The sequence below is a fragment of the Myodes glareolus genome, chromosome 9, assembly GCF_982192425.1.
Source record: "Myodes glareolus chromosome 9, mMyoGla1.1, whole genome shotgun sequence".
Classification (NCBI taxonomy): Eukaryota; Metazoa; Chordata; class Mammalia; order Rodentia; family Cricetidae; genus Myodes; species Myodes glareolus.
The window spans coordinates 27004469-27013865 of NC_142034.1; the positions used below are offsets into that span (position 1 = coordinate 27004469).

General features: G+C 48.2%; 1 pseudogene; it reads left to right on the forward strand.

Moving 5' to 3' along the window:
* Nucleotides 1-8922: 8922 nt before the first annotated feature.
* LOC125408576 (small ribosomal subunit protein eS12 pseudogene) lies at nt 8923-9397 on the forward strand (annotated as a pseudogene).

Consider the following 9397-nt stretch of genomic DNA (forward strand, 5'->3'; position numbering starts at 1 on the left):
TATGTAGATTAGACTGGCCTCGAACTCACAGAGATCTGCCTGCCACTGCCTCCCGAGTACTGGGATTAAAGACGTGTGGGTTGTAATTCTAAGGAGGATTCTTCCTGACAGGAACATTTTGGGAAACCTGGAAACTTCTTCCATCTTGTGATCCATTCCTCTTAGTTAAAAAGTCTACTGAGTTCTGTGGGCATACATCTTTCAAGAACCCCGTGGGCCCGGAACAGGCATCGCAGGGACCCATTCCATTCACCCAAGGGTTCTGCAGAGCTCCCCAAAGTAATCCCTTCTGAGTCAGGCACAGTACCTCTAGCCTGGAAAGCTGAGACAGGGACATCAAGAGTTCAGCTTGATTATTTATTTATATTTTGAGACAGAGACTCACTACGTAGCCCTGGCTGTCCTGGAGGTTGCTCATAGACCAGGCTGGTTTAGGATTAAGAGACCCACTTGCCTCTGCTTTCCAAGTGCTCGGATTAAAGGCATGAGCCACCATAGCCCCAAAGATTCTGTCTTTAAAAAGAAACAAAGAGGTGGCAGTGGTGTACACCTTTAAGTCCAGCACTTGGGAGGCAGAGGCAGGTGGATCTTTTGAGTTCCATGACAGTCAGGGCTATACAGGGAAAACCATACAGTTAAAGACAGTCTGGGTCCCATGAGAAAAAAACAAACAAAACCAACAAACCAATGAACTCAACCCGGAATAGGGTGGGCCCTCCATCCATTATGACTAGGGCGGTTTGGGTATAGACGGGCACCCAAAGGGAGCAAGCACCTCATGAAGGTGAAGGTCACCAGCGGCTTCAACAAGCCAAACAGATCGAAGGCTGCCAGCCAAGGAAGGAGAGGAGTGGGAGGGAGCGTGTTCTCACAGAGTGCAGACAGGCGGCTCTGTGGTCATCGCCAGACCTGAGGGGACTGGCCCTGGCTGGTCTCAGACTCCGTAGCTGCCAAGGATCACTTTGGAGTCTCGATCCTCTTGCCTTCCCTTTTATCATAATTTATTTTTTCTGAGTACTAAGGATCGACTCTAGAGCCTCGGGCATATTAAGCCGGCATACCCTTACACCGTAGACCCATTTTCAGCTTTAGACACAGGGTTTTCTAAGTTGCTCAGGTGGCCTTGAGCTTGCCATCCTTCCTGCCTCAGCCTCCCAAGAGCTGGGACTACAGGCATGAGCTATCATGTTCAACCCCATTCCCGAACTTCAGCATCTTTCTTTTCGTTTCTATTTTTATTTTCTCTTTAAAATATATCTTTTGGGAGCTGCGTGTGGTGGTTCACGCCTTTAATCCCAGCATTCGGGGAGGCAGAGGCAGGTGGATCTTTGTGAATTTCAGGCCAGCCTGGTCTATAGAGCAAGTTCCAGGACTGGCTCCGTAGTTACTGAGAAACCTTGTCTCGAAAAACTAAAGGGGGAAAAATCTTTTGGCTGGGTGTGGTATCACACACTTTAATCCTGACCCTTGGGGAAGGGGAGGCAGGCAGATCTCTGAGTTCAAGGCCATTCTGAACTGTCTATATATGAAGTTCCAGGTCAGCCAGGACTATATAGTAAGACTCCGCCTAAATAAATAAATAAATAAACAAATAAATAAAACAAAACACTGCTTATAGGCTGGCTAGGCTGGAAATTTTCTAGATCATTAAGTCCTAGCCTCTTTTGGATTTTGTAACCATCCTTTATTTATTTTGACACTTATTCATTTTATGTATATGTATGTATGTATGTGCACCACATGTTCCTGGTGTCTCAGGAAGACAGAAGGGTGATATCTTGGGACTGGTGTTATAGATGGTTGTGAGCCACCATGTGGGTACTGGGAATGGAGCTCAGGTCCTCTCCAAGAGCAAGAAGTGCTCTTAACCTCCAAGCTATCTCTCAAGCTGGTTTTTTAAAAAATATTTTATTTTATTTATTTTAATTTTATGTGTGAAGATGTCAGATCCCTTAGAAGTGGAGTTACAGACAGTTGTGAACTGTCATGTGGATGCTGGGAATTGAACCCGGGTCCCCTGGAAGAGCAGCCAGTGCTCTTAACTACTGAGCCATCTCTCCAGCCCCTTCAGCTCTGTTTTATCTCATTTAGAGATAGGGTCTCTTTATGTAGCCCTGGCTGTCCTGGGTCTTGTAAGCTAGGCTGGTTTCAAATTCACAAAGATCAACCTGCCTCTGCTTCCAAAGTGTTGGGATTAAAGGTGCAAGCCGTCATGCCCAACCAGTTTAAATCACATTTTAGTGTGTGTGTGTGTGTGTGTGTGTGTGTGTGCACGTGTGCGCTCACATGCTCTAGTTTGCATGCACGTGCCTGGCCACAATGGTGCAAGTACGGCAGTGAGAGGACAAACTGTGGGAGTCGCTTGTCCCCTTCTCCCATGTGGACCCCATCAACTGTACTCAGGCCGTCAGGCTTGGTGGTCCTTTCCTTCCTGGGCCGTCTCACCAGCCGCACTTCACGGTTTTATGTAGTCCAGGTTTGCCTTGAAGACCCTATCCCTTCTGCCTCTACTTCCCAAGTGCTGGGATTTATCCCAAGCACAATTCACTACTCCCAGCTTGCTTTATTTATATATAAAAAACAAAAGAAAATTATTTGAGTGTGCGTGCACGTGTGCGTGCATGTGCATGTATGTAGTCAGTTCTCTGATGTTTCATGGGTTCTGGGGATTGAATTCAGGTCCTCAGGCTTGAGGCAAGCACCTTACCCATGGAGCCATCTTGTCTCGGGAATTCCTACCTCCCCTGTGGCTAGCTTTTCATTCAACAGTTCTTTCCTGGTGTATTTTTTTCTTCTTCTTACATGTTACCATGAGCAGCAAACTAGCAGGCAGGCTTTGCCCTGGAATTTGCCGTGAGCATTTGCAAACTCTGCTTTGCATAGAATAACCCAACACAGTTCCGCCAAGCTGGCCGCTCCTCTGGCTTCCAAGGGCACATTCCTCTCTCCTGCGCGTTCACTGAGTGTGTCCAGCTGCTTCTGTTGATGTCCATTCCTGAAGATTCAAGCTTTCTGCTGGGTGTGATCTGTCACTCAACACTTGAGAGCCAGAGGCAGGACTGCTGCAAGCTCAAGGCCAACCTGGTCTACACAGCGTTTCCAGTCCCATCAAGGTGGCTCCCTGAGACTGTCTCAAAAGGAAAAGGAAGACTGATGAAGTCTTCTCTGTTTAGGATATCTTTCTTTTTTTCTTTTTCTTTTTCTTTTTTTCTTTTTTTCTTTTTTTTTGTTTGTTTGAGACAGGGTCTTACTATGGCCTGGACTTGCTTATCCAGACAAGGCTGGTCTTGAATATCCTCTGCCTCCCGAGTGCCTCTATGCCTGGCATTTTTACCAAAGGTTGTTCAAGGCAATCTAGGATTTCTTATCAAACTTCTCAAAGTTCTTCCCAGCCCCCTCTCACCTGCCCAGCTTCAAAGCTGTGATTGTAGATTGCAGGTGCATGCGGTGCCGACTTCAGAACCATGTTCTGGTTGCCTGCTGTGTAACTCAGCAGCGGTTTTTCTGAGAAATGGTCTCACTGTATAGCTCTGGTTGGCCTGGAACTCACTCTGTAGACCAGGCTGGCCTCAGACAGACATCTGCCTGTCTCCGTCTCCCCAGCACCAGGATTAAAGGCATTTATCTCTGTGACCAGCTCAAATGGAGTGGCTTAAGCAACTCAGAGTCCTGTGACTTTACACTCATTCCTGTTTCTCCATGTGTAACAGAACACCCACAGTCGTTCTTCCTCCAGTTCACTGTCTGTGTTCACCAGAAGCCCAGGCAGACTTCCCTGATCAAATCCCCTGACCTGCATCGAGGGCTCTCCCTGGCTCAACACTGCACCCTTTAGCACACCGTACTTAAACTACCACTGGGGTGGAGACCTTACTACGAGTTGGCTGGAGAGTCCCACGTGAGAACTGCCTTCCTCCAGCCACTCAGCCTGTCGGATGTTCTGGGCACTGATACCAGCACCCAAAGCCAAAAGCTGGTTAGTGAAGCAAGTAGGCCAGGTCGGAGGTCGTGCTGGACACTAGGCCTGGCTGTGATAAGTCACCATGAAGTCTGCAGATGATGTCACAGGGGTTCAGGAGAGGGTGACTCTTGAATTCCATCTCGTCTAAAGCAACAGGTCTGATCTGTATACCAGTCATTGGACGTGGGCCTCCCCCTCAGTGCTGGGTTTCTAGTGGTGTACAAATGTGTTGTCTGACTCTCACAATCGTGTGTGTGTGTGTGTGTGTGTGTGTGTGTGTTTTGACATAGGGTCTCGTGTAGCCCAGGCTGGCCCCAAACTTACCACATTGTCAAGGATGAGCTTGAGCTTCTGATTCTCTTGCCTTCATTTCCTGAGGTCTAGAACTGCAGGCGGGCATGTGCGCCCTGTCTGATTTATGTGACGGTGGGAACTGACCCAAGGCTTTGTGCACACAAACACATACCCCTGGTCATTGTGATTATACTTTTATTGCTTCATAACAAATTATCCCCAGAAGCAGGCCTGGTAGCACAGTCCTGCAATCCCAGCTTCTTGGGAGGCTGAGGGTATGATCTGAAGTTAAAGGTGTACACGGACTACAGAGTGAGTTCAAGGTTAACCTGGGCAACTTCTTGAGACTTGAAGGACAAGGTGCTGGGGCTATATGCTCAAAGAGTGTTTGCCCAGCATGCGTGAGGCTCTCAATTTCCAGGGCCACCCAAACTCCCAACAAAAAATAAAATTGCTGTGCCGGGCAGTGGTGGCGCATGCCTTTAATCCTAGCACTCGGGAGGCAGAGGCAGGAGGATCTCTGTGAGTTCGAGGCCAGCCTGGTCTACAAGAGCTAGTTCCAGGACAGGCTCCAAAAGCTACAGAGAAACCTTGTCTCAAAAACCAAATATAAATAAGTAAATAAATAAAATTGCCCCCCAGATCTCAGTGACTAAAAACACATTCCCTCAGAGTTTCTATTGTCAGGTGGCTCTTGCTCCCGGCTCAGTCTCAAGGCTGTGCCGTGACTAGAGAGTGATCTTCTGACCTTGTTTATGTGACTGTTGGCAGGCTCTTGCAGAACTACGTCCAAGATCTCTCACATGGCTGCTGGCCAGCTTCAGTTCCGTGGTGTCCTGCACAGGCTGCCTGGGTGTCCTCATGACATGGCAGCTGGTGACTGAAGATCGAGGCCACGTCCAGAAGTGACTTTGCTTTTGAGATTATGTGTCATATAGCCCATACTGGCTCAGGACTGACTACACAGCTGAGGATGCCTTTGACCCGACTTCCTGAGGACTGGATGGCAGGCCTCCACCCCCAGACTAAATTTCTAGGGTTCTTCTCTGTTTCACCTTGTCAGTGGCATCCAGTCACTCCTGTCATACCACACTTACCAGAAGGAGGTCACTGGATACAAGCCAAATCAATGAGGGGGTTTTAAGGGTGGGGTCGCACCAGGGACATTTTTGAGTCACATGTTATTGGAAGTTACCTGTCCTCAAACCTACCTGGCAAACACTGAGCTGAGTCTTTTCCCCGCATGGCTTCACTTAATCCTCATGGTGACCTTATGGCAGTGGTTAGGAATACCACCACTTGCAGACACAGCAATAAGCTCCAAGTGGCTAAATTGCTTACTCACAGCCATGGACTATGATTCAGGGGTTCTCAGCCTGTGTCTCAGGGCTCCCACAGGGTCACCTAGCAGATATTTACACTATGATTCATAACAGTAGCAAAGTTACAGTTACAAAGTAGCAATAAAGCAATTTTATGGTTGGAGATCATAACATGATCTGTATTAAAGGGTCACAGCGTTTGGGAGGTTGAGAACCACTGGAGAGATGTGTCTTGTTCACCGGTGAACAAGCCCATGTGTTCCTGCTTCCTCTGCTCTAAGATCCCCTTCTGCAGACCCGGGAAGAATCCACGTTGTACAGATGAGTAGGGCTGAACTGGGGCTTGCCAGAGGGCTGGAAAACCTGACATGTCCTGACTGCAGAGTTCAGGAATGGGGCTGGCAACAGAACGTGGAGCGCATGCCCGAGGGGAAGCTTGAAATGGTTGTGTAGGTAAAATCCCTCCTCCTTCCTACAGAACAGAATAGAGGAAGCAGTGGTCTAGAAATGAATCTAAGCGCTGACAATTGCAATCAAGAGTATTTCGTTTCTTGTACGGGGGTGCAGGGGGGAAGGAGGTGCAGCGGAGGAGAGGGTACGGCTGTGTAGACCAATATCTGTGGGCTGTTTCAGGTTACCTACTGCTGCACTGCTGTTGCCCGACTCACATCTTAGTGGCCCAGGACAGCATTTGATGTCTCTGAATCTGAGGGTCACATCTTATGTCCCTGACTCTGAGGGTGGGTTGGGTGGTCATGTGCTCACTGGGGCTCTGAGCATGCCATCAGCTGTTGGGTCAACTGACCCGGGGCATTTCGGATCATCTTCTATCCTCCGGCCTCCACTGCAGAAGGGCTGGGGGCAGAGGTGTGTGCCACCACCATACCTGATCATAGCCTGGGCTCCCCCTTCCCTCTTCACATCTCTCCGAGTGTACACACATGTGCACACGCGCATGGAGGCCTGAGGCTGACGTCAGGAACCATCTTTCATTGCTCCTTCATGACTAAGGCATGTCCTCTAAGCTCCCCGGTATGGTTAGTCAGCGTGCTCTAGGGATCCCGTCTCTGCACTCTGCAGCATGCCTATGGGTTTGGGAGTATCTCAACTCTGGTCCTCAGGCTTGTGGGGCAAACGCTTCAACTGCTGCACCACCTTCCAAGTCTGTGTCTTTATCGGGAGTCATGTTCCAAGGAAATAAAGGCAGAAGCTGCCAGACGGCACCACACATGGGGAATTTGATGAAATCTGACGCACTATAAAGGGTGGGGACATAAGGAGGTTTTTGCTTTGTTTCATTGAGACAGGGTCTCACTGTGTATCCCTGGCTCACCTGGAACTCACTCTGAAGATCAGGCTGATTTGAAAATCACAGAGATCCACCCACTTTTACCTCCTAAGTGCTAGGATGGAAGGTGTGCACTGTGCCCAGCACAAAGAAACTTTAAGTCACAATAACTTAGAAAGCATGGGTTATGAAGGGCCTGGAAGGAAGCTAAGTTGAGGGCACTTGCTTGGGAAGTGTAAGCCCTTGGGTTCAATCCCCAGCACCCATTTCCCAAGAGAAGGCCTATGTTTGAATTGCAAAGAAGTACTAGTAGTTAGCCTCCTATTACGGTACTAGTAATGGGGTATGGTCTCCAGTGAGAAGGGACTGCAAGTGTCTGGGAGTGAAGCTCTTCACTGCAGGAGACAGGAACGAAGATGGCCAGTCTGTGTAAAGGGTCAGAAAAAGACACTGCTAAGACATTGGGAAATCCAGTTAAAACAGCCTGATTGTCTGTGAAATTGAATTCAGGCTGCGGCTGCGAAGGGATGGAACCGAGCTGTGCACATGCGCTGCTGTGGGACAGGGTTTTGTACTCCAAACAGGACTCACTGATGAGTCTCAAAATTAATTTAGGAGCTCATGATTCACATTAAAAAAAAAAAAAGTAATAAGGCCAGGGGCTGAGGAAGACAGTTCCAGAGTTCATCTGAGAATCCACACTAAAAGGCCAGGCATCGATGACACTTCATTATAACCCCAGTGTTGCAGAGGCAGCAAGTCTAGCCCAATCGATGGGTTCAAGGTTCAGTGAGAAGAGACCCTTTCTCAAAGGAGGGAGATGACATCCCTGAGGGTGACAGCTGAGGCTATTCTCTGGCCTGCTGACACACACACCCACTCACCCACCCACCCACCCACCCACACAAATAGACCAACACACACATAAGCACACACACACACATAGGCCAACACACACATAAGCACACACACACACACACACATAGGCCAACACACACATAAGCACTCTCTCTCTCTCTCTCTCTCTCTCTCTCTCTCTCACATGAACGAGCAGGCACACACAAGCATCAACAGGCAGATAAATAAAGAGATAAAGCTGGGCCCGGTGGCACACAGTAGTAATTCTAGAACTTGGCAGGCTGAGGTTGGAGTCTGTACTATACTGTGAGCTCCCGGTCAGCCAGAGGCTCATAGTGGAACTGACTCAAATAAACATATAAATAGAAGCACAGTGTATACAGCTATCTTTCTTGATTTTTTTATTTACTTATGTAACATTTACATGTTTGTTAGATAGAATATATATATGTTTGCTTATGTTTGTTTTGTTTTGTTTTGTTTTTGGAGACAGTTTTTCTGTGTACCCCTGGCTGTCCTGGAACTCGCTTTGTAGATTAGGCTGGCCTTGAACTCAGAGATTCACCTGCCTCTGCCTCCCAAGGGCTGAGATCAAAGGTGTGTGCCATCACCAGTCAGCTATAAATATATTTCTTACTAAAGTTGTGGTCAATGTCTAAGAGCCACTGATGTAATATGTGCTGGGGTAAAGGTAGCTATAGCATGTAATAATACGAAAAAAGTGTTGCTGGGCACAGTGGCACACACCTATAATCCTAGCACTTGGGAGCTGGAAACAGGACGAACAGAAGTTCAATGTCACCCTCAAACACATAACAAGAAGTATGTAGCCATGACTACATACATCTGTCTCAAAAACAAAACCAGCTGGGTGCTGTGGTTTTAATCCCAGCATTGAAGAAGCAGAGGTAAGCAGATCTTCACAGGGAGCTTCACGCCAACCATGGTTACTGTGAGACCTTATCTCAAAAGCAAAATGAGGGGCTGGAGAGATGACTCGGAGGTTAGGAGCACTGCCTGCTCTTTCAGAGGACCTGGGTTCAGTTCCCAGCAACCACATGCTGGCTCACAACCATTTATAGTGAGATCTGGTGCCTCTCTGCCTTGCAGGCATGCAGATGAACAGAACACTGTATGCATAATAAATCTTTAAAAAAACAAACAAACAAAAAACAGCTTTTCCCCTGCCGCCGAATTGCGGAATTGCGCGGAGGCGGAGCCACGGGTGCGGGTCAAGATTCAGCCTCACCGTAATCCACTGCCATGGCCAAGGAAGGCATTGCTGCTGGAGGTGTAACAGACGTCAACACTGCTCTTCAGGAGGTGCTGAAGACCGCCCTCATCCATGATGGCCTCGCACGTGGCATCCGCGAAGCTGCCAAAGCCTTAGACAAGCGCCAAGCCCATCTCTGTGTGCTTGCATCCAACTGTGATGAGCCTGTGTATGTCAAGTTGGTGGAGGCACTTTGTGCTGAGCACCAAATCAACCTAATTAAGGTTGATGACAACAAGAAACTCGGGGAATGGGTAGGCCTCTGTAAAACTGATCGAGAGGGAAAGCCACAGAAAGTAGCTGGTTGCAGCTGTGTAGTGGTTAAGGACTATGGCAAAGAATCTCAGGCCAAGGATGTCATCGAAGAGGACTTCAAGAGCAAAAAATGAATAAATAAAAAA